At 44.8% G+C, this 24,133-nt stretch overlaps 1 protein-coding gene across 4 annotated transcripts in view; it reads right to left on the bottom strand.

Moving 5' to 3' along the window:
* LOC120936119 (DNA (cytosine-5)-methyltransferase 3A-like) overlaps nucleotides 1-14,600 on the bottom strand; it is a 337,730-nt gene extending 323,130 nt beyond the window's left edge. For 3 of the 4 annotated variants that reach the window (XM_040348244.1, XM_040348243.1, XM_040348245.1), the window contains exon 1: nucleotides 14,456-14,599. The gene's annotated coding sequence lies outside the window, so the exon portion shown is untranslated. Of the gene's footprint in view, nucleotides 1-14,455 lie in introns of all 4 variants that reach the window. The other variant, XM_040348239.1, reaches the window with a different exon arrangement.
* Between the last annotated feature and the right edge of the window lie 9,533 nt (nucleotides 14,601-24,133).

The following is a 24,133-nucleotide window of genomic DNA, read 5'->3' as shown; positions in this document are numbered from 1 at the left end:
TCTCCTAGGCATGATGTCTTTTATAGGATGGTCCTCATCCCTCTCCTAGGCATGATGTTTTTATAGGATTGTCCCCATCCCTCTCCTAGGCATGATGTGTTTAATAGAATTGTCCGTGTCTCTCTCCTAGGCATGATGTCTTCTAAAGATTTGTCCCCGTCCCTTTCCTAGGCATGATGTCTTCTAAAGGTTTGTCCCCATACCCTCTCCTAGGCATGATGTTGTCTAAAGGTTTGTCCCCATCCCTCACCTAGGCATGATGTCTTCTAAAGATTTGTCCCCGTCCCTCTCCTACGCATGATGTCTTCTAAAGGTTTGTCCCCGTCCCTCTCCTAGGCATGATGTCTTCTAAAGGTTTGTCCCCATACCCTCTCCTAGGCATGATGTCGTCTAAAGGTTTGTTCCCGTGCCTCTCCTATGCATGATGTCTTTTATAGGATGGTCCCCATCCCTCTCCTAGGCATGATGTCTTTTATAGGATGGTCCCTATCCCTCTCCTAGGCATGATGTTTTTTATAGGATTGTCCCCATCCCTCTCCTAGGCATGATGTGTTTAATAGAATTGTCCGTGTCTCTCTCCTAGGCATGATGTCTTCTAAAGATTTGTCCCCGTCCCTTTCCTAGGCGTGATGTCTTCTAAAGGTTTGTCCCCGTCCCTCTCCTAGGCATGATGTCTTCTAAAGGTTTGTCCCCATACCCTCTCCTAGGCATGATGTTGTCTAAAGGTTTGTCCCCGTCCCTCTCCTAGGCATGATGTCTTTTATAGGATGGTCCCCTTCCCTCTCCTAGGCATGATGTCTTTTATAGGATTGTCCCGTCCCTCTCCTAGGCATGACGTCTTTTATAGTATTGTCCCCATCCCTCTCCTAAGAATTATGTCTTTTATAGGATTGTCCGTGTCCCTCTCCTTGGCATGACGTATTTTATAGTATTGTCCCCATCCCTCTCCTAGGCACGATGTCTTTTATAGGTTTGTTCCCTGTCCCTCTCCTAGGAATGATGTATTTTATAGGATTGTCCCTGTCCCTCTCCTAGGCATGACATCTTCTATAGGTTTGTCCCCTTTCCTCTCTTAGGCATGATGTCTTTTATAAGTTGTCCTTACCCTTTCCCTGGGCATTTTTTCCATCCAGTGGAAAACTTGTTCCTTGAATGCCAGTCATGGGAGGGGTATAGTTGTTGTACCATTATGGGGGATAGTGTGCAATATGGCTGTGCACTGAGTAGGAAAGCCGGCCTAACAGACAATTACTGCACATGTACGACTGGCTCAAGTCCAGATAGGTGGCGCCTGTAATTTTTGCTGGTGCTGTCTTTAACATGACTACCTGGCACCGCAAGTCACCGCTGTCTGCTCTGGCCCTCCCCCAAGCTCCAGGAGCACTAGGCTGTGGAGGGGGCAGGAGCGGCTGGCTCAGGCTCTCAGCAGCTCACTGAGAGGCTGCGCCAGGTGCCAGTCCAGGGATCTGGGTGGATCTTGACCATATTGTCACAATCTTTCCCCAGCCTGGACCGACTCTGTGACTTCAGCCCACTCTCTGCTGTAAACGGGTCACATGAATGCAAAACGAACTGCACTCCTGTGATCCACAGGAGAAGTATAGCCAAACAAGCTTTAGTTGTACTTCTCCTTTAAGGCCTCATTCATGTGGGCGTACTACAGTTTTATTATTATTAATAATTCATTCCGTTCCATTTGTTTAGATGCAGCATTCGTTATTTTGGATAATTCATATTCGTTACGTTCACCAACAGCCAAATGTGAAAGGAAATTTCAATACCTATAATTTAATTGTTAGTTATTATTAGTTAGTTAGTTAGTTAGTTATTAATCTACGAATTTTCGAATTTATGAATTTACGAATTCCGATCATAACAAATGACCCAAAAAAAAAAAAGAATGAAACGAAAACAAAGACGAACACATTTTTCGGCAGTGCACATGTCTAAAGGGCCCATTCACACCTATGTATTGTTGTTGTGTATTGTGTTATCACACATTTTAAATTTGCTCTGTTAAGAAGCCTATTCATTTTAAACAGACGCAAAACACTAAAGATACCGCATGTTAGACTTGGAATACACCTCAACACACAGATTGTTGTTTTTTATTATGCCTTTGTATGCATTATTTATGCATGTTAACCCACATTTTTTGGTGTTTTTTTTTTTCATTTTCTACTTTAGGCTTCATGTACACAGGATGTTTGAAAACCTCTCCTGAACGCTGGAACTTGAAAGTTAGCAACTGACATTTAAAAACATCCATTTTGCCACTTTTAAATCCAGCGTTTACTGGTGTTCATGAGCGTTTGCGTTTAGAAGCGTTTTATATTTTAAACATCAGTAGACTCCCCCTCTCTCGCTACCATTACAAATGGTCAGCAATGATGCCCCATTGAAAACGCCTATAAACGAAAACACTTAGAAACACGAGTTACCATGTTTAGACGCGTTTACACACTGCTACATGCATTTGGCGTTTCAAATTTGCCTACATTTCCGTCCTGAATGCATTTTTTGGCTTTCAAACAAATACTTCCAACCTAAACTACCTAGAAATTACTATAAACGACCCTGTGTACATATACTGATAAGATAACATAGAGGAGAGTTCAGGGGCAGCTGAAAAAAACGCCCAACTGCTCCTAAACGTTCGTTTATCGGCAGCAGTGTACATGAGGCCTTAGGATTTGAAGTGGATAGCTTTAAAGGTGTTGTAAACCCTCAATGTTTTTCACCTTAAAGCGGAGGTTCGCCCAAAAGTGAACCTCCGCTTTTCAGGTTCCTCCGGTGTCACATTTGACACCTTTCAGGGGGGAGGGGGGTGCAGATACCTGTATAAAACCGGTATTTGCACCACTTCCGGGTATAGACTCCCGCGGGAGTCCGGCCCCTCCGCATCACCCTTCCGTTGTGTTCTGGGAAACACTCGGCTCCCAGAACACAGCGGGGACCAGTGGGAACTGAACAGCATGACTCGCACATGCGCAGTAGGGAACCGGGCAGTGAAGCCGCAGCGCTTCACTTCCCAATTCCCTTACCGAGGATGGCGGCGGGGGGAAAAAAATGAGAGCCAAGCTACCGATCGGCTTCGGCTGCCGACGTCGCGGGCGACCTGGACAGGTAAGTGTCCACTTTTCAAGTCAGCAGCTGCTGTATTTGTAGCGGCTGGTTTTAAAAGAAAATTTCAGGTGAACCACTGCTTTAATGCATTCTATTCATTAAGGTGAAAAACCTTCTGTAGTGCAGCACCCCCCCAGAGCCCCCTGTTTACTTACCTGAACACGATCGTTCCAGCGACGAGAACGATCACAGCAGCTCCAGCCGGTGTCTCGGGTCCACGTTGGATAGATTGATAGCAGCAGGAACCCATGGCTCCCACTGCTGTCAATAAAATCCAATGACGCAGGAGCCAGGGGGCAGGGCCGAGTCCTGCTGTCTGTTTTAATGAACGCAGCAGCGAGACACAGGAGCAGGAGTGCCCCGAGGGAGAGCAGCTCTCCAATGGGGCACTCGAGAAGAGGGACAGCCAGGAGCGCTCCCCCCAGAAGAGGAGGATCGGGCCACTCTGTGCAAAATCAACTGCACAGAGTAGGTAAGTATGACATGTTTATTTTGTTTTTTGTTTTAAAAACAAACCTTTACATATCCTATAATGCCTGGTACACACAATGAGATTATCAGAGAGCTTGCTAAAGAGATGAAAATTCTCGTACGACAGAATAAAAATTTGTATGTGATGTCATGTGCTGCATTGTATTTGTGCTGATTGAACGAAAATCGTACGATCTGGTATCATACGAGAACATTTTTAGTGCTTGCCCGATCGGATCGGATAAATTGTTGTAATTGAAAGCTGTTTAGATTGTCGTACGAGCGCTTTGAAAGCGCAACTTTTTGTATGATTTTCTGACCGGGTGTATTGGCCCAGATTCAGGTAGAGCCGCGCAATATTTGCGTGGGCAAAGGGCAACGATTTTTGCTCTGCGCCCACGCAAATATTTCGATTTGCCCGCGATTCACGGAGCAGTAGCTCCGTAAATTGCGCGGGCGCTATGCTAATTTGCCCTGCGTAAGGGCGCCTAATGTAAATGATCCCGCCGGGGGCAGGAATCATTTAAATTAGGCGCGCTCCCGCGCCGAGCGAACAGCGACGTGCATTGCGGCAAATGACGTCGCAAGGACGTCATTTGCTTCTAAGTGAACGTGAATGGCGTCCAGCGCCATTCACGAATCACTTACGTAAACGACGTGAAATTCAAATTTCACGAGCGGGAAGGGTGGCTATACTTTAGCATTGGCTGCGCCTACTATGAGTAGGAGCAGCCTTATGCTGAAGTCGCCGTACGGAAACTCCGTACCTTGCGTGAGCAGGGCCCGCGCAACTTTTGTGAATCGGTGTTAGTATGCAATTTGCATACTATACACAGATCACAATGGCCGCGCCCCCTAGCGGCCAACGCAAGAATGCAGCCTAAGATCTGAAGGCATAAGGAGGCTTATGCCTGTCATATCCTAGGCTGCAGTCCGCGTAGCGATGTTCCTGAATCAGGGGCATTCGCTACGCGGGAGCAAAACAGCTATTGCGCCGCGCAACCTATGGTTGCGCGGGCGCAATAGCTTCTTGAATCTGGGCCATTGATTAAAGTGACACTAAATGTTCACTTTTTTTTTTTTAAATAACAAACATGTCATACTTACCTCCACTGTGCAGTTAGTTGCAGGTGTGCTCCTGTGTCATTCATTCTGCGTCAATAGCCGCCGAGTGTATGACTCGGCCCCCCCCCCCCGGTCATTGCATTTGATTGACAGCAGCGGGAGCCAATGGCTGCGCTGCTGTCAATCTATCCAAAGAAGCGCCAAGAAGCAGTGGAGAGAGCGACGCGGGATCGCGCCCACTGAAATTTCGGGGCATAGGATGCATTAAGGTGAAAAAACATGAAGGTTTACAACCCCTTTAAGGCTAGTTCAATTGTCACTCTCTCAATCAACATTGACTATTTTGAATCCTTATGCTGCTAGTATTAGTAAACAGATAGGAAAGTATATCATTTTATTGTTTTAAACAGTTTTTTACATTTCTTCATTTACTTCCTGGTTTCCAGGCCTAGGCAAACAATACATCCCAAGAGTCTTCAGGAGAGAAGGAGAAGTTTTCTCAGCTAAGCACACCCTTCTGCCTGTGTTTCGTCAGATTAGGCGAGCTGTCAGAATTTGTAACGGAAGTGACGTCCTGTTTCCGCCATCTTGGTACACCCCGCACTCGTCCACAGTAAGGATACAGAGAGGAGGCGGCAGGCGGACATCTTCTTACACCCACTGTAGTCCTGCATTTCACACTTATTTTTAACAGTAAAATCGGCCTATATAGTGAAATTCTGTATTTAAAAATCTGTCTGACTGTTTAGATGTTGAATTTTAACCACTTGAGATCCGCGCTATAGACAAAATACGTCCGCAGCGCGGCTCTCAAGTGCCAAGTGGCCGTTTAAACACGGCCTTTTATGTGCATTACCCGCGCGCGCCACTGGGTGGCGCGCGGCGGGTAAAAACTGTCCCGGCGCATCGCCGAAGACCCGATGCGTGTACCTGGCGGCCGCGATGTCCGCTGGGTACACGCGATCGTCGGTGACACGGCAGGTGACAGCAGGAACGTGGAGCTCTGTGTGTAAACACAGAGCTCCACGTGCTGTCAGAGGAGAGGAGACCGATCTGTGTCTCTTGTACATAGAGACACAGCATCGGTCACCTCCCCCAGTCACCCCCCTCCCCCCACACATTTAGAACACGCCCAGGCTACACAGTTAACCCCTTCCTCACCCCCTAGTGTTAACCCCTTCCCTGCCAGTCACATTTATACAGTAATTAGTGCATTTTTATAGCACTGATCGCTGTATAAATGTGAATGGCGTCAAATTTGTGTCAAAAGTGTCCGATACGTCCGCCGCAATATCCCAGTCCCAATAAAAATCGCAGATCGCCGCCATTACTAGTAAAAAAAAAAATAATAAAAAAAATCATATTTCTGTTCCCCATTTTGTAGGCGCTATAACTTTTGCGCAAACCAGTCGCTTATTGCGATTTTTTTTTTTCCAAAAATACGTCGAAAAATACGTATCGCCCTTAACTGAGAAAAAAAAGAGTTTTTAAAAAAAAAAATTGGGATATTTATTATAGCAACAAGTAAAAAAAATATATATTTTTTTTAAATTGTCGCTCTTTTTTTGTTTATAGCGCAAAAAATAAAAACCGCAGAGGTGATCAAATACCACCAAAAGAAAGCTCTATTTGTGGGGAAAAAAGGACGCCAATTTTGTTTGGGATTCACGTCGCACGACCGCGCAATTGTCAGTTAAAGCAACGCAGTGCCGGAAGCTGAAATTTCGCCTGGGAACGAAGGGGGTTTATGTGCCCAGTAAGCAAGTGGTTAAAAGCAGTGGCAAACCTGCTGATCTCACGGGTTTGCTAATCTTACAGAACACAGCTGCTTTGAAAAATCAACATAAAAACAGTCAGAGGGTTTTGAATATACTGAATTTCACTATATAAGCTCAGTTTACTGTTAAAAACAAGTGTGAAATGCAAGACTCTGGTGGGTGTAACAAGATGTCCGCTTGCAGCCTTCTCACTGTATCTTTACTGTGGACGGTAGCAGGGTGTAGCAAGATGGCGGCGACAGAACGTCACTTCCATTACAAATTCTGATGGGTCGCCTAATCTGACGAAACACTTGAGCTAAGAGCAGGTGGATTCCAGGAAGTAAATGCTACATAAATCATATGCCCTTACTCAAGATGGCCACTGCCAGAAATGGGGGTATTTTTGTAAGTGATTTCTCAAGAAAATAAAGCATGGGTTGAGTTGAGTTGAACGGTATCTTAATATAGCGCGGTCTTACCCCGAAGGGTCCCGACGTGCATTGGGGACATAAATGGATGGCTGAGATTGCTTTGAATATAAAAAATAAATATATTAAATAGCGTTTTTGCTTTGAGGTGCTCAGATACAGCGGAATTACTCTTTAATGCCTGTTACCACCACATCAGAATGTATGTTACATGCGGTTTGATGTACTGCCATTGATTTATTTCGATCTGCCAATGCACTAAAATGCAGAAAGAATTCGGACATGTATTTTTGAGCAGAGATAGGAACAGATACTGGGCTGGATTCAGATAGCTTTGCCTATCTTTAGGCAGGCGTAGCGCTATACACTACGCCGTCAGAAGTTTGAGCAGCAAGTTGTGTATTCACATAGAACTTGCGCTGAAACTTACGGCGGCGCAGTGTAACTGGGCTGGCGTAAGCCCGCCTAATTCAAAATAGGCTGGTTGGGGGGCGTGTACTATGTAAAATAGTAGTGACCTCACGTTTTTGACGTTTTTCACGAACGGCGCATGCGCCGTCCGTGGACGTATCCCAGTGCACATGCTCCAAATGACGTCGGTAAATCGTCATGCTTTCGACGTGAACGTAAATTACGTCCAGCCCTATTCGTGAACGACTTATGCAAACGACGTAAATAATTCAAAACATACTTAACATTAGCTACGCCTCATATAGCAGGGGTAACTATACGCCGGAAAAAGCCGAACGCAAACGACGTAAAAAAAAAAAACACCGGGCGATCGTTCGTTTCTGAATCGGCGTAAATAATTTGCATATTCATGGCGTAAAAATACGGAAGCGCCACCTAGCGGACAGCCAGAAAATGCAGCCTAAGTTACGACGGTGTAAGACACTTACACCAGTTGGATCTTAGGGATATCTATGCGTAACTGATTCTCTGAATCAGGCGCATAGATACGACCGACCGCACTCAGAGATACGACGGCGTATCAGGAGATACGCCGTCGTATCTCTTTTCTGAATCTGGCCCACTGTCTTTACCAGGACACATGTGTTTTAGCTTCTTGATGTGGCCTGTACAGAGACAAAGCATTAAAATAACGCAATTCAACTCAAAGCAAAACGAAGCACAACACATAAAAAAAAACACGCGCTTTATTGACCTATTCATTTCCTATGCACAGTGCTGTGAACAGTTAGAGTATATGGCAGTAACAAACAACCAGAAATGAGCAACAATTATCCCAAAAGTGTCACTTAAATGATGACAAAGTATCAGATATTTGTTTCTCTGTAACTGAATCAATAAAGAACTTTTACAAACTGCCTGTACAGCCTCACTGTATTGTCCCTGCCCACCAGTGATTTAAGAGCTCTCACCCATTGTATGTGACGGGCGCACTACCCGGGCAGGTTGGCATCACAACAGAGGAATCCTTGCTACTGCGTGTTAGCCACCAAATCAATAACCCGACCTGACAGCCGCATAAAGACCGCCACTGATGAAAATGCTGGGGTGTCATGCCCACCCTCTGACTTCAATAACACTTTGCGTCACTGGCAGAGACAAAAACACAGAGCCTTCTCTCTCTCTCTGTGTTTTTGTCACTTCCGAGGCCAGTGAATAAAATCTAAAGCCAGAGGATCAGCATGACACCAAGACAAATAGATTGTCAGCAATGGCAGCTTACCCATGTATCTTACAAGCTTCCTTATAACTACCCCTTCACAGACTGCCCATTACTGGATGCCCGGGGACCCTAGACCACTGAGCCTGTCATTGATTACCGGTACCTTACCTGTCCCCAGTGCCCTCAGGAGTTACACTTTTGCAGATCTTCTTGAGATCCGCTTAAATTCTTAATCAAATGTTTAAATTGTAATTCTATATTTTTTATATTTATATCTTTTATATTTTTTATTTTAGGTGGCGGTCCTTTGCTGTTTCCATAAACATATTTTTTGGGGAGGTTCCAATTACAAATAGTGACTTTTACAAGAAAGTCAAGGGCTGGCCCCTCCCCTCCTGAAATGCAAACATTGACCTTTCAAAGAAAGTCAAGAGCTTGTGCCTTCCCCCTCCTGATAGGCACATATTGACTTTTCAGAGAAAGCAGAGGGGCTGGCTTGTTTCTTTAGGAAATGTCAAGGATAGGCCCCTCCCCTCCTGGTATGCAAGTATCGACTCTTTAGACTAGAGTCAAGGGTTGGCCCCCACCCCTCCTGATATTAAAATATTAACTTTTCAGGAAAAGTCAAGAGCTGGCCCTGGGTCTTCTGGGAGATAAATATTGACTCTTTAGAAAAAGTCAAGGAATGGCTTCTACCCTCCTGGCATGCAAACACTGACTTCGTAGGAAAAGTCAAGGAACAGCCCCTCCCCTCCTGGTATGCAACTATTGACTGTTTAGAAAAAGTCAAGGGCTGGTCCCTTCCATCCCGATATGCAAATATTGACTTTCAGAAAAAGTCAAGGCCTGTCCCTTCCATTCATTATATGAAAATATCAAGGCATGGCCCACCCCCTCCTGGTATGTAAATACTGACCCTTTGGGAAAAAAAGTCACCACCCCTCCTGATATGAAAATATTAACTTTTCAGAAAAAGTCAAGGGCTGGCCCCTCCCCTCCTGGCATGCAAACATTTACTCTTTAGGAAAAGTCAAGGAACAGCCCCTCCCCTCCTAGTATGCAACTATTGACCCTTTAGAAAAATAAAGGTCTGGCTCCTCCTCTCCCGATATGCAAACACTGACTATTCAGAAAAAGTCAAGGGCTTGCCCTTCTCTTTCTTATATGAAAATACTGACTTCTCAGATAAAGTCAAGGGCTATCCTTCTCTTTCTTATATGAAAATACTGACTTCTCAGATAAAGTCAAGGGCTATCCTTCTCTTTCTTATATGAAAATACTGACTTCTCAGATAAAGTCAAGGGCTATCCTTCTCATTCTAATATGAAAATACTGACTTCTCAGATAAAGTCAAGGGCTATCCTTCTCATTCTAATATGAAAATACTGACTTCTCAGATAAAGTCAAGGGCTATCCTTCTCTTTCTTATATGAAAATACTGACTTCTCAGATAAAGTCAAGGGCTATCCTTCTCATTCTAATATGAAAATACTGACTTCTCAGATAAAGTCAAGGGCTAGCCCCTCTGCTCCTGGTATGCAAACATTGACTCTTTGGGAAAAGTCCAAGAACAGCCCCTCCCCTCCTGGTATGCAACTATTAACTGTTTAGAAAAATTCAAGGTCTGGCCCTTCCATTCCTTATATGAAAATACCAAGAAATGGCCCATCCCCTCCTGGTATACATATACTGACTCCAGGGCCGTCTTTACCACAGGGCAAATGGGGAAGCTGCCCAGGGCCCTGTCACTGTTGGGGGCCCCCAGGGCCCCAGATGGCAACCCCCCTTTTTATTATTTTTTTTTAAATAAAAAAAAAAAATTTTTTAATATATTTTTATTTTATTTTTTATTAAAGGGCCAATTTTTTTTTAGAGGTCTGGGGGTCCCCAGGGGCCCGTAGTTCCCAAGGGCCCCGGGTGACAACCCCCCTTTTTTATAAAAAAAAAAATGTTTTTATATATTTCTTAATTTCTTTTATTATATATATATATATATATATATATATATATATATAATATTATTATTATTATTATTATTAAAGGACCCAGAGGTCCCCAGGGCCCCGGATGGCAACCCCCCCTTTTTTTATATATTTTTTTCATATTATTTTATTTCTTTTTATTTTTTTTTATATATATATATATATATATATATATATATATATATATATATATATATATATATATATATATTTATTAAAGGGCTTAGAGGTCCCCAGGGCCCCATGTGGCAAACACCCTTTTTATTTTTTTTATAAATGTTTATTTTTTGTTTATATATTTTTTTTATTTATTTGTTATTAAAGGGCCCAGAGGTCCCCAGGGCCTTGGATGGCAACCCCCCTTTTTTTTATAAATGTTTCTTTTTTATATATTTTTTTTATTTTTTATTAAAGGGCCCAGAGATCCCCAGACGGCAACCCCCTTTTTAAAAAAAAAATATATATATATTTTTTATATATATTTTTTATTTCTTTTTATTAAAGGGCCCAGAGGTCCCCGGATAGCTACACCCCTTTTTTTATATGTATTTTTCTTTATTTCTTTTTTTTGTAAAGGCCCCCCTGCTTCTCAATTTCAGGCAGCAGCACCCCCCCCCCCCCGGTTCTCTGCTCCAGGGGGCCCATGCCTGAAGCTGTGTAAGTGGCCCCATAATTCCTGATGGCGGCCCTGCCGCCCGTTAAGCCCCTGTGCCGCCCACAAATCAGGCTGAAAATCATCAGCGGCACGCAGCCAGTGACAGTACTGCTTCCCTTCCCAGTGTTTTAAAATGTACAGCACCCCTGGCCTTCCTGCCACTGGGTGCTGCTTGCATATAAAAGTGAATTAGAATGTGATTTTATAACATCCCCAATTTGCTCTTCCCGAGGCTGACTTCTTCATGTCCTGCTCCTCAAGGTATGTCACTGTTTGCTAATCTATATTGTAAATAGAAGTTTTCTGTAGAGTGTGCCCAAAGTCTTTATAATATTTGATGATTCACTGCAGGTCTGGTCAGTGTTTTAAAAAGTTCCTCTATTTTACACATGGCATGGCAGTCACAGCACCGTCTGTCCATTCTGCTTTAGCACCATGGGACCCCCATGCCATGCCATGTGTAAAATAGAGGAACTCTTTAAATCAGAGACCAGACCTGCAGTCCAGGCTGAGTAAGGCCTCAGAGCACATGGCATTACTGTCTGTATTTAACTGCTTGATGGGCTTATTTTGGGACTGGCTGGTTCACATGTATGTGTTTTGGCGGCCCACATTTGCGCAGGCACAGCAGCCCATTCATTTGAATGGGCCGCCATGCCTGCGTTTCCTGCAAAGAAAAGCGCATGCCTCATGTAATAGGCTGCGCACACGGCACACCTATGCCCATCAAGCACTGAAATACAGCACCGTCTGTCCATTATGCTGTCTGCTGTGACTTATCTGCAGTTCCCGCACTGTCAAACTTGCTGCATTTTTAGACGTTTAGGTCACGCTTTTAAAAACACAGTGCGTTTGTGTGTGCAAGAACTGCAGGTAAGTAGCATGGTGCAAAAGCAGAATGGATTTCAAGGCAACTGTATTTTTAAAATGCTGAATGCACCTTTTTTCTGCAGGAAACAAACGCATGGCAGCCCATTCAAATCAATGGGCTGCTGTACCTGCACAAATGAGGGCCGCCAAAACATACATGTGAACCAGCCAGGCCCAAAATAAGCTGGAGGGGGGCCCAAAAAAAATGTTTGCCCAGGGCCCAAACCATATTAAAGACGGCCCTGACTGACTCGATAAAGTCAAGGGCTAGCCCCTCTGATCCTGTTATGCAAATATTGACTCTTAAAGAATGTCAAGGAATGGCTCCTCCTCTCCTGGTATGCAAATATCGACTCTAGAAAAAAGTCAAGGTCTGGACCCTCCCCTCCTGAGGTGCAAACATTTGACATTTCAGAGAAAGTCCAGAGCTGGCCCATGCCCTCCTGGTATGCAAATATTGACTCTTTAGGAGACGTCAAGGAATGGCTCCTCCCCTCCTGGCATGCAAACATTGACTCTTTAGGAAAAGTCATGGGCTAGCTCCTTTGGTCTTAAAACCTATAGGAGGGAGAGGGGTGGGTATGTTAAGACTCCTCACATACACATGACGGTCTGCAAAGGTACATACACTCCTCTTTTGGACTTCTAGGGCTGGTTCAGATGACAGGAATTATAAAGAAAATAGAAATCAAAATCTAATAATAAAAATATGAGAACCGCCTCCCTCAGAAGGCGAACGGAGGGGAAATACTGCACGGCAGCAGGTGAATACACCGCCATGTTTTGGTTCCTGTGGTTGACTAGGTAAGCACAGAGGATAGAGGGGGAGCTTGACTGGCTCCTGGTCAGGCCTGCTTTTGAAAACGGCGTTGTACTGCAGCTCGGGGCCTACATCGCCGGCTGGATAAACGTACGTGGCTATGGAAGCCGGTGCATAGAGGGAAGGAGGGGGGTCCAGAATCCCACCGCAGGGATATTAACCCTGTGTCTGCCACAGAACATGCTGCAAATGGTTAACAGCCAATCCCTTCAGGATGAAATATGAACCTGCTTGTGGTTAGGGCACAGTCGGGGGTAAATGAGGACGACGCGAGGAGAGATTAGAGAATGAAGCCCCCCCCCCCATCCTCCTCCATGTAGCGCACACCCTTCTTCCCGGTTCTCCCCCCTCAGGCTTGGATAAACAAGGTAAATATTGAACATCGTAAAGCCCCCACCGCCGGCACACACAAAGTTTAAGCAGAAATATTATTCTGGCCTTTGAAGCTGCCCCCCCCCCAATCGCCGGCCTTACTGAGAGACCCCCAAATCAGAGCACACCGGGAAAACAAACATCCAGAATGAACGCCAGAGACCCCCAGCCGTGCCAGAGAGAAGGATGGAGGGTGGGGGGGGACAGGCTGTGCGTTCCGGTAACCCCATTTAACCCCACGCAGCAACAAGCTACAGGTGGCTGAGATCAATACCGCAGCTCAGCAAGGGGCCGGAGGAAGGGCCATTCACCGCTCGCTGGCATTTCTGGGGGCAAATTATCCCCCTAAACACACACACACTGCCAAGATCTGCAAAGTGTCTGCCAATGTCATTGTGGGTGGGGGGATGGGTGCCTAAATCGGATGGAGGCATGGCTGCTGCTGGGCTGTGCCAGTCTAGCCATCCAGGAAAGGGTTAGCCCGCCTGGCACATAGACAATGCCCAGTGCCAGGCCTGAGCCAGATCTGAGGGATAAGCATGACAGATAGAGGAGGATGGCACACATAGGGGGCAGACAGAGAGGGATGGCACAGGCGGGGCAGACAGAAGAGGGTGGCACACACAAGGGGCAGATAGATGAGGATGGCACACACAGGGGGCAGACAGAGGAGAATGGCACACACAGGGGGCAGACAGAGGAGGATGGCACACACAGGGGCAGATAAAGAAGGATGGCATACATAGGGAGGCAGATAGAGGAGGATGGCACACACAGGGGGCAGATAGAAAGAAGATGACACACATAGGGGGCAGATAGAGGATGGCACACACAGGGGGCAGATAGAGGAGGATGGCACACACAGGGGGCAGATAGAGGAGGATGGCACACACAGGGGGCAGATAGAGGAGGATTGCACACACAGGGGGCAGATAGAGGAGGATGGCACACACAGGGGGAAGATCGAGGAGGATTGCACACACAGGGGGCAGATAGAGGAGGATGGCACACACAGGGGGAAGATCGAGGAGGATGGCACACACAGGGGGCAGATAGAGGAGAATGGTACACATAGGCAGGGTTGCACTGCCAGCTCACACAGGGCACCTTTAGCACTATGACAGAACAGGTAGAGTAGAGCCCCTGCACTGCCCTCCATCACAATGCCCACTGACAGCTCTGCCGGGAGGAATCTGCCATGCCCCTAGCAAAGCACACATGGCGCACCCATATACAGGGGCGCAGTACAAGGCATGACAGCCTGGCTACTTACCCCGGGCAAGTGATCGGTCCTGGATCGGGGGGTCCCTCCTTCTCCTCCTGTGTCCCCCTCAGTGCTGTCTGTGTCCCCCCGGCTGCTACTGCACCGCCTCCTCCTCCGATCAGTGCTGCAGCCAGAGCTGACTCTGCACTGCCCGGTCCTAGAGCCTGCACTACATACATATATTATACACACACTCATATCTGTGCAAGGGTCCTAGAGCCTGCACTACATACATAGATTATACACACACTCATATCTGTACAAGGGTCCTAGAGCCTATACTACATACATATTATATACACACTCATATCTGTACAAGGGTCCTAGAGCCTGCACTACATACATATATTATATACACACACAATCATATCTGTACAGTGGTCCTAGAGCCTGTACTATATACATATATTATACACACACTCATATTTGTACAAGGGTCCTAGAGCCTGCACTACATACATATATTATACACACACTCATATTTGTACAAGGGTCCTAGAGCCTGCACTACATACATATATTATACACACTCATATCTGTGCAAGGGTCCTAGAGCCTGCACTACATACATATATTATACACACTCATATCTGTACAAGGGTCCTAGAGCCTGCACTACATACATATATTATACACACTCATATCTGTACAAGGGTCCTAGAGCCTGCACTACATACATATATTATACACACACTCATATCTGTACAAGGGTCCTAGAGCCTGCACTATATACATATATTATACACACACTCATATCTGTACAAGGGTCCTAGAGCCTGCACTACATACATATATTATACACACACTCATATCTGTACAAGGGTCCTACAGACTGCACTACATACATACATTATACACACTCATATCTGTACAAAGGTCCTAGAGCCTGCACTACATACATATATTATACACACTCATATCTGTGCAAGGGTCCTAGAGCCTGCACTACATACATATATTATACACACACTCATATCTGTGCAAGGGTCCTAGAGCCTGCACTACATACATATATTATACACACTGATATCTGTACAAGGGTCCTAGAGCCTGCACTATATACATATATTATATGCACACTGATATCTGTACAAGGGTCCTAGAGCCTGCACTACATACATATATTATATACACACTCATATCTGTACAAAGGTCCTAGAGCCTGCACTACATACATATATTATATGCACACTCATATCTGTATAAGGGTCCTAGAGCCTGTACTATATACATATATTATACACACACTCATATCTGTACAAGGGTCCTAGAGCCTGCACTACATACATATATTATACACACTCATATCTGTACAAGGGTCCTAGAGCCTGCACTATATACATATATTATACACACTCATATCTGTGCAAGGGTCCTAGAGCCTGCACTACATACATATATTATACACACACTCATATCTGTGCAAGGGTCCTAGAGCCTGCACTACATACATATATTATACACACTCATATCTGTACAAGGGTCCTAGAGCCTGCACTACATACATATATTATACACACTCATATCTGTGCAAGGGTCCTAGAGCCTGCACTACATACATATATTATACACACACTCATATCTGTACAAGGGTCCTAGAGCCTGCACTACATACATATATTATACACACACTCATATCTGTACAAGGGTCCTAGAGCCTGCACTACATACATATATTATACACAATCATATCTGTACAAGGGTCCTAGAGCCTGCACTACATACATACATTATACACACACTCATATCTGTACAAGGGTCCTAGAGCCTGCACTACATACATATATTATATACACACAATCATATCTGTACAGTGGTCCTAGAGCCTGCACTACATACATATATTATACACACTCATATCTGTACAAGGGTCCTAGAGCCTGCACTACATACATATATTATACACACTGATATCTGTACAAGGGTCCTAGAGCCTGCACTACATACATATATTATACACACTCATATCTGTACAAGGGCCCTAGAGCCTGCACTATATACATATATTATATACACACTGATATCTGTACAAGGGTCCTAGAGCCTGCACTACATACATATATTATATACACACAATCATATCTGTACAGTGGTCCTAGAGCCTGCACTACATACATATATTATACACACTCATATCTGTACAAGGGTCCTAGAGCCTGCACTACATACATATATTATACACACTGATATCTGTACAAGGGTCCTAGAGCCTGCACTATATACATATATTATACACACACTCATATCTGTGCAAGGGTCCTAGAGCCTGCACTACATACATATATTATACACACACTCATATCTGTACAAGGGTCCTACAGACTGCACTACATACATACATTATACACACTCATATCTGTACAAAGGTCCTAGAGCCTGCACTACATACATATATTATACACACTCATATCTGTGCAAGGGTCCTAGAGCCTGCACTACATACATATATTATACACACACTCATATCTGTGCAAGGGTCCTAGAGCCTGCACTACATACATATATTATACACACTGATATCTGTACAAGGGTCCTAGAGCCTGCACTATATACATATATTATATGCACACTGATATCTGTACAAGGGTCCTAGAGCCTGCACTACATACATATATTATATACACACTCATATCTGTACAAAGGTCCTAGAGCCTGCACTACATACATATATTATATGCACACTCATATCTGTATAAGGGTCCTAGAGCCTGTACTATATACATATATTATACACACACTCATATCTGTACAAGGGTCCTAGAGCCTGCACTACATACATATATTATACACACTCATATCTGTACAAGGGTCCTAGAGCCTGCACTATATACATATATTATACACACTCATATCTGTGCAAGGGTCCTAGAGCCTGCACTACATACATATATTATACACACACTCATATCTGTGCAAGGGTCCTAGAGCCTGCACTACATACATATATTATACACACTCATATCTGTACAAGGGTCCTAGAGCCTGCACTACATACATATATTATACACACTCATATCTGTGCAAGGGTCCTAGAGCCTGCACTACATACATATATTATACACACACTCATATCTGTACAAGGGTCCTAGAGCCTGCACTACATACATATATTATACACACACTCATATCTGTACAAGGGTCCTAGAGCCTGCACTACATACATATATTATACACAATCATATCTGTACAAGGGTCCTAGAGCCTGCACTACATACATACATTATACACACACTCATATCTGTACAAGGGTCCTAGAGCCTGCACTACATACATATATTATATACACACAATCATATCTGTACAGTGGTCCTAGAGCCTGCACTACATACATATATTATACACACTCATATCTGTACAAGGGTCCTAGAGCCTGCACTACATACATATATTATACACACTGATATCTGTACAAGGGTCCTAGAGCCTGCACTACATACATATATTATACACACTCATATCTGTACAAGGGCCCTAGAGCCTGCACTATATACATATATTATATACACACTGATATCTGTACAAGGGTCCTAGAGCCTGCACTACATACATATATTATATACACACAATCATATCTGTACAGTGGTCCTAGAGCCTGCACTACATACATATATTATACACACTCATATCTGTACAAGGGTCCTAGAGCCTGCACTACATACATATATTATACACACTGATATCTGTACAAGGGTCCTAGAGCCTGCACTACATACATATATTATACACACACTCATATCTGTGCAAGGGTCCTAGAGCCTGCACTACATACATATATTATACACACTCATATCTGTGCAAGGGTCCTAGAGCCTGCACTACATACATATATTATACACACACTCATATCTGTACAAGGGTCCTAGAGCCTGCACTACATACATATATTATACACACACTCATATCTGTACAAGGGTCCTAGAGCCTGCACTACATACATATATTATACACACACTCATATCTGTACAAGGGTCCTAGAGCCTGCACTACATACATATATTATACACACTGATATCTGTACAAGGGTCCTAGAGCCTGCACTACATACATATATTATACACACACTGATATCTGTACAAGGGTCCTAGAGCCTGCACTACATACATATATTATACACACTCATATCTGTACAAGGGTCCTAGAGCCTGCACTACATACATATATTATACACACTCATATCTGTACAAGGGTCATAGAGCCTGCACTACATACATATATTATACACACTCATATCTGTACAAGGGTCCTAGAGCCTGCACTACATACATATATTATACACACTCATATCTGTACAAGGGTCCTAGAGCCTGCACTACATACATATATTATACACACTCATATCTGTACAAGGGTCCTAGAGCCTGCACTACATACATATATTATATACACACAATCATATCTGTACAGTGGTCCTAGAGCCTGCACTACATACATATATTATACACACTCATATCTGTGCAAGGGTCCTAGAGCCTGCACTACATACATACATTATACACACACTCATATCTGTACAAGGGTCCTAGAGCCTGCACTACATACATATATTATATACACACAATCATATCTGTACAGTGGTCCTAGAGCCTGCACTACATACATATATTATACACACTCATATCTGTGCAAGGGTCCTAGAGCCTGCACTACATACATACATTATACACACAATCATATCTGTACAGTGGTCCTAGAGCCTGCACTACATACATATATTATACACACTCATATCTGTACAAGGGTCCTAGAGCCTGCACTACATACATATATTATACACACTGATATCTGTGCAAGGGTCCTAGAGCCTGCACTACATACATATATTATACACACTCATATCTGTACAAGGGCCCTAGAGCCTGCACTATATACATATATTATATACACACTGATATCTGTACAAGGGTCCTAGAGCCTGCACTACATACATATATTATACACACTCATATCTGTACAAGGGTCCTAGAGCCTGCACTACATACATATATTATACACACACTCATATCTGTACAAGGGTCCTAGAGCCTGCACTATATACATATATTATATGCACACTGATATCTGTACAAGGGTCCTAGAGCCTGCACTACATACATATATTATACACACTCATATCTGTGTAAGGGTCCTAGAGCCTGCACTACATACATATATTATAGACACACTCATATCTGTACAAGGGTCCTAGAGTCTGCACTACATACATATATTATACACACACTCATATCTGTGCAAGGGTCCTAGAGCCTGCACTACATACATATATTATACACTACACTCATATCTTTGCAAGGGTCCTAGAGCCTGCACTACATACATATATTATACACACTCATATCTGTACAAGGGTCCTAGAGCCTGCACTACATACATATATTATACACACACTCATATCTGTACAAGGGTCCTAGAGCCTGCACTATATACATATATTATATGCACACTGATATCTGTACAAGGGTCCTAGAGCCTGCACTACATACATATATTATACACACACTCATATCTGTGCAAGGGTCCTAGAGCCTGCACTACATACATATATTATACACTACACTCATATCTTTGCAAGGGTCCTAGAGCCTGCACTACATACATATATTATACACACTCATATCTGTACAAGGGTCCTAGAGCCTGCACTACATACATATATTATACACACACTCATATCTGTACAAGGGTCCTAGAGCCTGCACTATATACATATATTATATGCACACTGATATCTGTACAAGGGTCCTAGAGCCTGCACTACATACATATATTATACACACACTCATATCTTTGCAAGGGTCCTAGAGCCTGCACTACATACATATATTATACACACTCATATCTGTACAAGGGTCCTAGAGCCTGCACTACATACATTTATAATATACACATTCATATCTGTACAAGGGTCCTAGAGCCTGCACTACATACATATATTATACACACACTCATATCTGTACAAGGGTCCTAGAGCCTGCACTACATACATATATTATACACACACTCATATCTGTACAAGGGTCCTAGAGCCTGCACTACATACATATATTATACACACACTCATATCTGTACAAGGGTCCTAGAGCCTGCACTACATACATATATTATACACACTGATATCTGTACAAGGGTCCTAGAGCCTGTACTATATACATATATTATACACACATTCATATCTGTACAAGGGTCCTAGAGCCTGCACTACATACATATATTATACACACTCATATCTGTACAAGGGTCCTAGAGCCTGTACTACATACATATTATATACACACTCATATCTGTACAAGGGTCCTACAGACTGCACTACATACACAAGTGCACGTGCTTAGCGTCATATACAGAGGTTGTCTTTGGGAAATAGAAGTATGAGTGCTGCCAGCATTGCTGCAGAGGTTGAAGGGGTGGGGGGTCAGCCTGTCAGTGCTCAGACCATACGCCGCACACTGCATCAAATTGGTCTGCATGGCTGTCGTCCCAGAAGGAAGTCTCTTCTAAAGATGATGCACAGGAAAGCCCGCGATCAGTTTGCTGAAGACAAGCAGACTAAGAATATGGATTGCTGGAACCCTGTCATGTGTTCTGAGGAGACCAAGATAAAGTTATTTGCTTCAGATGGTGTGAAGCGTGTGTGGCGGCAACCAGGTGAGGATTACAAAGAGAAGTGTGTCTTGCCTACAGTCAGGCATGGTGGTGGGAGTGTCATGGTCTGGGGCTGCATGAGTGCCGGCACTGGGGAGCTACAGATCATTGAGGGAACCATGAATGCCAACATGTACTGTGACATACTGAAGCAGAGCATGATCCCCTCCCTTCAGAGACTGGACTGCAGGGCAGTATTCCAACATGATACCGACCCCAAACACCCCTCCAAGATGACCACTGCCTTGCTAAAGAAGCTGAGGGTAAAGGTGATGGACTGGCCAAGCATGTCTCCAGACCTAAACCCTATTGAGCATCTGTGGGGCATCCTCAAATGGAAGGTGGAGGAGTGCAAGGTCTCTAACATCCACCAGCTCTGTGATGTCATCATGGAGGAGGGGAAGAGGACTCCAGTGGCAACCTGTGAAGCTCTGGTGAACTCCATGCCCAAGAGGGTTAAGGCAGTGCTGGAAAATAATGGTGGCCACACAAAATATTGACATTTGGGCCCAATTTGGACATTTTCACTTAGGGGTGTACTTACTTTTGTTGCCAAGCGGTTTAGACATTAATAGCTGTGTGTTGAGTTATTTTGAGGGGACAGCAAATGTACACTGTTATACAAGCTGTACACTCACTACTTTACATTGTAGCAAAGTGTCATTTCTTCAGTGTTGTCACATGAAAAGATAGAATAAAATATTTACATAAATGTGAGGGTGTACTCACTTTTGTGAGATACTGTATATAAAATAATATGCAAAGTGGTTGGAGGGAAGCTTCAGAATGGCAAAGATGATTTATTACAAATTATGTGAGCAGAATGCAGTTCCACTTTAATGGAAAGAAAGCATTAAAGGGATTGTAAAGGTTTGTTTTTATTTTCTAAATAGGTTCCTTTAAGCTAGTGCATTGTTGGTTCACTTACCTTTTCCTCCGATTTTCCTTCTAAATACCCATTTACACGAGACGCCGATGCAAACTCATCTAAACACAAGTTTTCAAACGCAAAAAACGGCATTTAAAACGCCCATTTTCAAACGCGAATTTTGCGGCGTTTTACCGAATTTGCGTTTATAAGCGTTTGGTTAAGAAACATCATAAGGCCCTCCCTAAGCTCAAAAAACAGTATTATTTAACCATTTCAGCCATTTTGTGAGACCAGAGTGAGTAGCAGCTGAGAGAGCAGCAGTGTACTTGTATTTAGTATGTCACTTGCCATGTCACCTGCCTCAAGTTGTGAATTGTCCACTTGCTACGTCATCTGCCACAAGTTGTGGATTGTCCACTGGCCACGTCACCTGCCACGTCACCTGCCACAAGTTGTGGATTGTCCACTGGCCACGTCACCTGCCACGTCACCTGGCCACAAGTTGTGGATTGTCCACCTGCCACGTCACCTGCCACGTCACCTGCCACAAGTTGTGGATTGTCCACTGGCCACGTCAACTGGCCACGCCACCTGCCACAAGTTGTGGATTGTCCACTGGCCACGTCACCTGGCCACGTCACCTGCCACAAGTTGTGGATTGTCCACTGGCCACGTCAACTGGCCACGCCACCTGCCACAAGTTGTGGATTGTCCACTTGCCACGTCACCTGGCCACGCCACCTGCCACATCACCTGGCCACGTCATCTGCCACAAGTTGTGGATTTTCCACTGGCCACGTCACCTGCCACTACAACTGGCCACGTCACCTGCCACAAGTTGTGGATTGTCCACTTGCCACGTCACCTGACCACGCCACCTGCCACATCACCTGGCCACGTCATCTGCCACAAGTTGTGGATTTTCCACTGGCCACGTCACCTGCCACGTCAACTGGCCACGACACCTGCCACAAGTTGTGGATTGTCCACTTGCCACGTTACCTGGCCATGTCACCTGGCCACGTCACCTGCCACAAGTTGTGGATTGTCCACTTGCCACGTCACCTGCCACAAGTTGGGAATTGTCCACTTGCCACGTCACCTGGCCATGTCACCTGGCCACGTCACCTGCCACATCACCTGTTCACATCACCTGCCACAAGTTGTGGATTGTTCACTTGCCACATCACCTGGCACGTCACTTGCCACGTCACCTGCCACAAGTTGTGGATTGTCCACTTGCTACATCACCAGGCCATGTCACCTGGCCACATCACCTGCCACGTCACCTGGCCATGTCACCTGCCACAAGTTGTGGATTGTCCACTTGCCACGTCACCAGGCCATGTCACCTGGCCACATCACCTGCCACAAGTTGTGGATTGTCCACTTGCCACATGACCTGACCACATCACCTGGCCATGTCACCTGCCACAAGTTGTGGATTGTCCACTTGCCACGTCACCAGGCCATGTCACCTGGCCACATCACCTGCCACAAGTTGTGGATTGTCCACTTGCCACATGACCTGACCACGTCACCTGCCACGTCACCTGGCCATGTCACCTGCCACAAGTTGTGGGTTGTCCAATGGCCATGTCACCTGGCCACATCATCTGCCACATCACCTGGCCATGTCACCTGCCACAAGTTGTGGATTGTCCACTTGCCACGTCACCTGACCACGACACCTGCCACAAGTTGTGGATTGTCCACTTGCCACGTTACCTGGCCATGTCACCTGGCCACGTCACATGCCACAAGTTGTGGATTGTCCACTTGCCACATCACCTGCCACAAGTTGCGGATTGTCCACTTGCCACGTCACCTGGCCACGTCACCTGCCACATCACCTGCCACAAGTTGTGGATTGTTCACTTGCCACATCACCTGGCACGTCACTTGCCACGTCACCTGCCACAAGTTGTGGATTGTCCACTTGCTACATCACCAGGCCATGTCACCTGGCCACATCACCTGCCACGTCACCTGGCCATGTCACCTGCCACAAGTTGTGGATTGTCCACTTGCCACGTCACCAGGCCATGTCACCTGGCCACATCACCTGCCACAAGTTGTGGATTGTCCACTTGCCACATCACCTGGCCATGTCACCTGCCACAAGTTGTGGATTGTCCACTGGCCACGTGGCCTGGCGACGTCACCTGCCACATCAC

Source organism: Rana temporaria, chromosome 4 (assembly GCF_905171775.1).
Source record: "Rana temporaria chromosome 4, aRanTem1.1, whole genome shotgun sequence".
NCBI lineage: Eukaryota > Metazoa > Chordata > Amphibia > Anura > Ranidae > Rana > Rana temporaria.
Note: the sequence above shows the minus strand (reverse complement) of the source record. Positions and strands in the feature narration are given on the sequence as shown.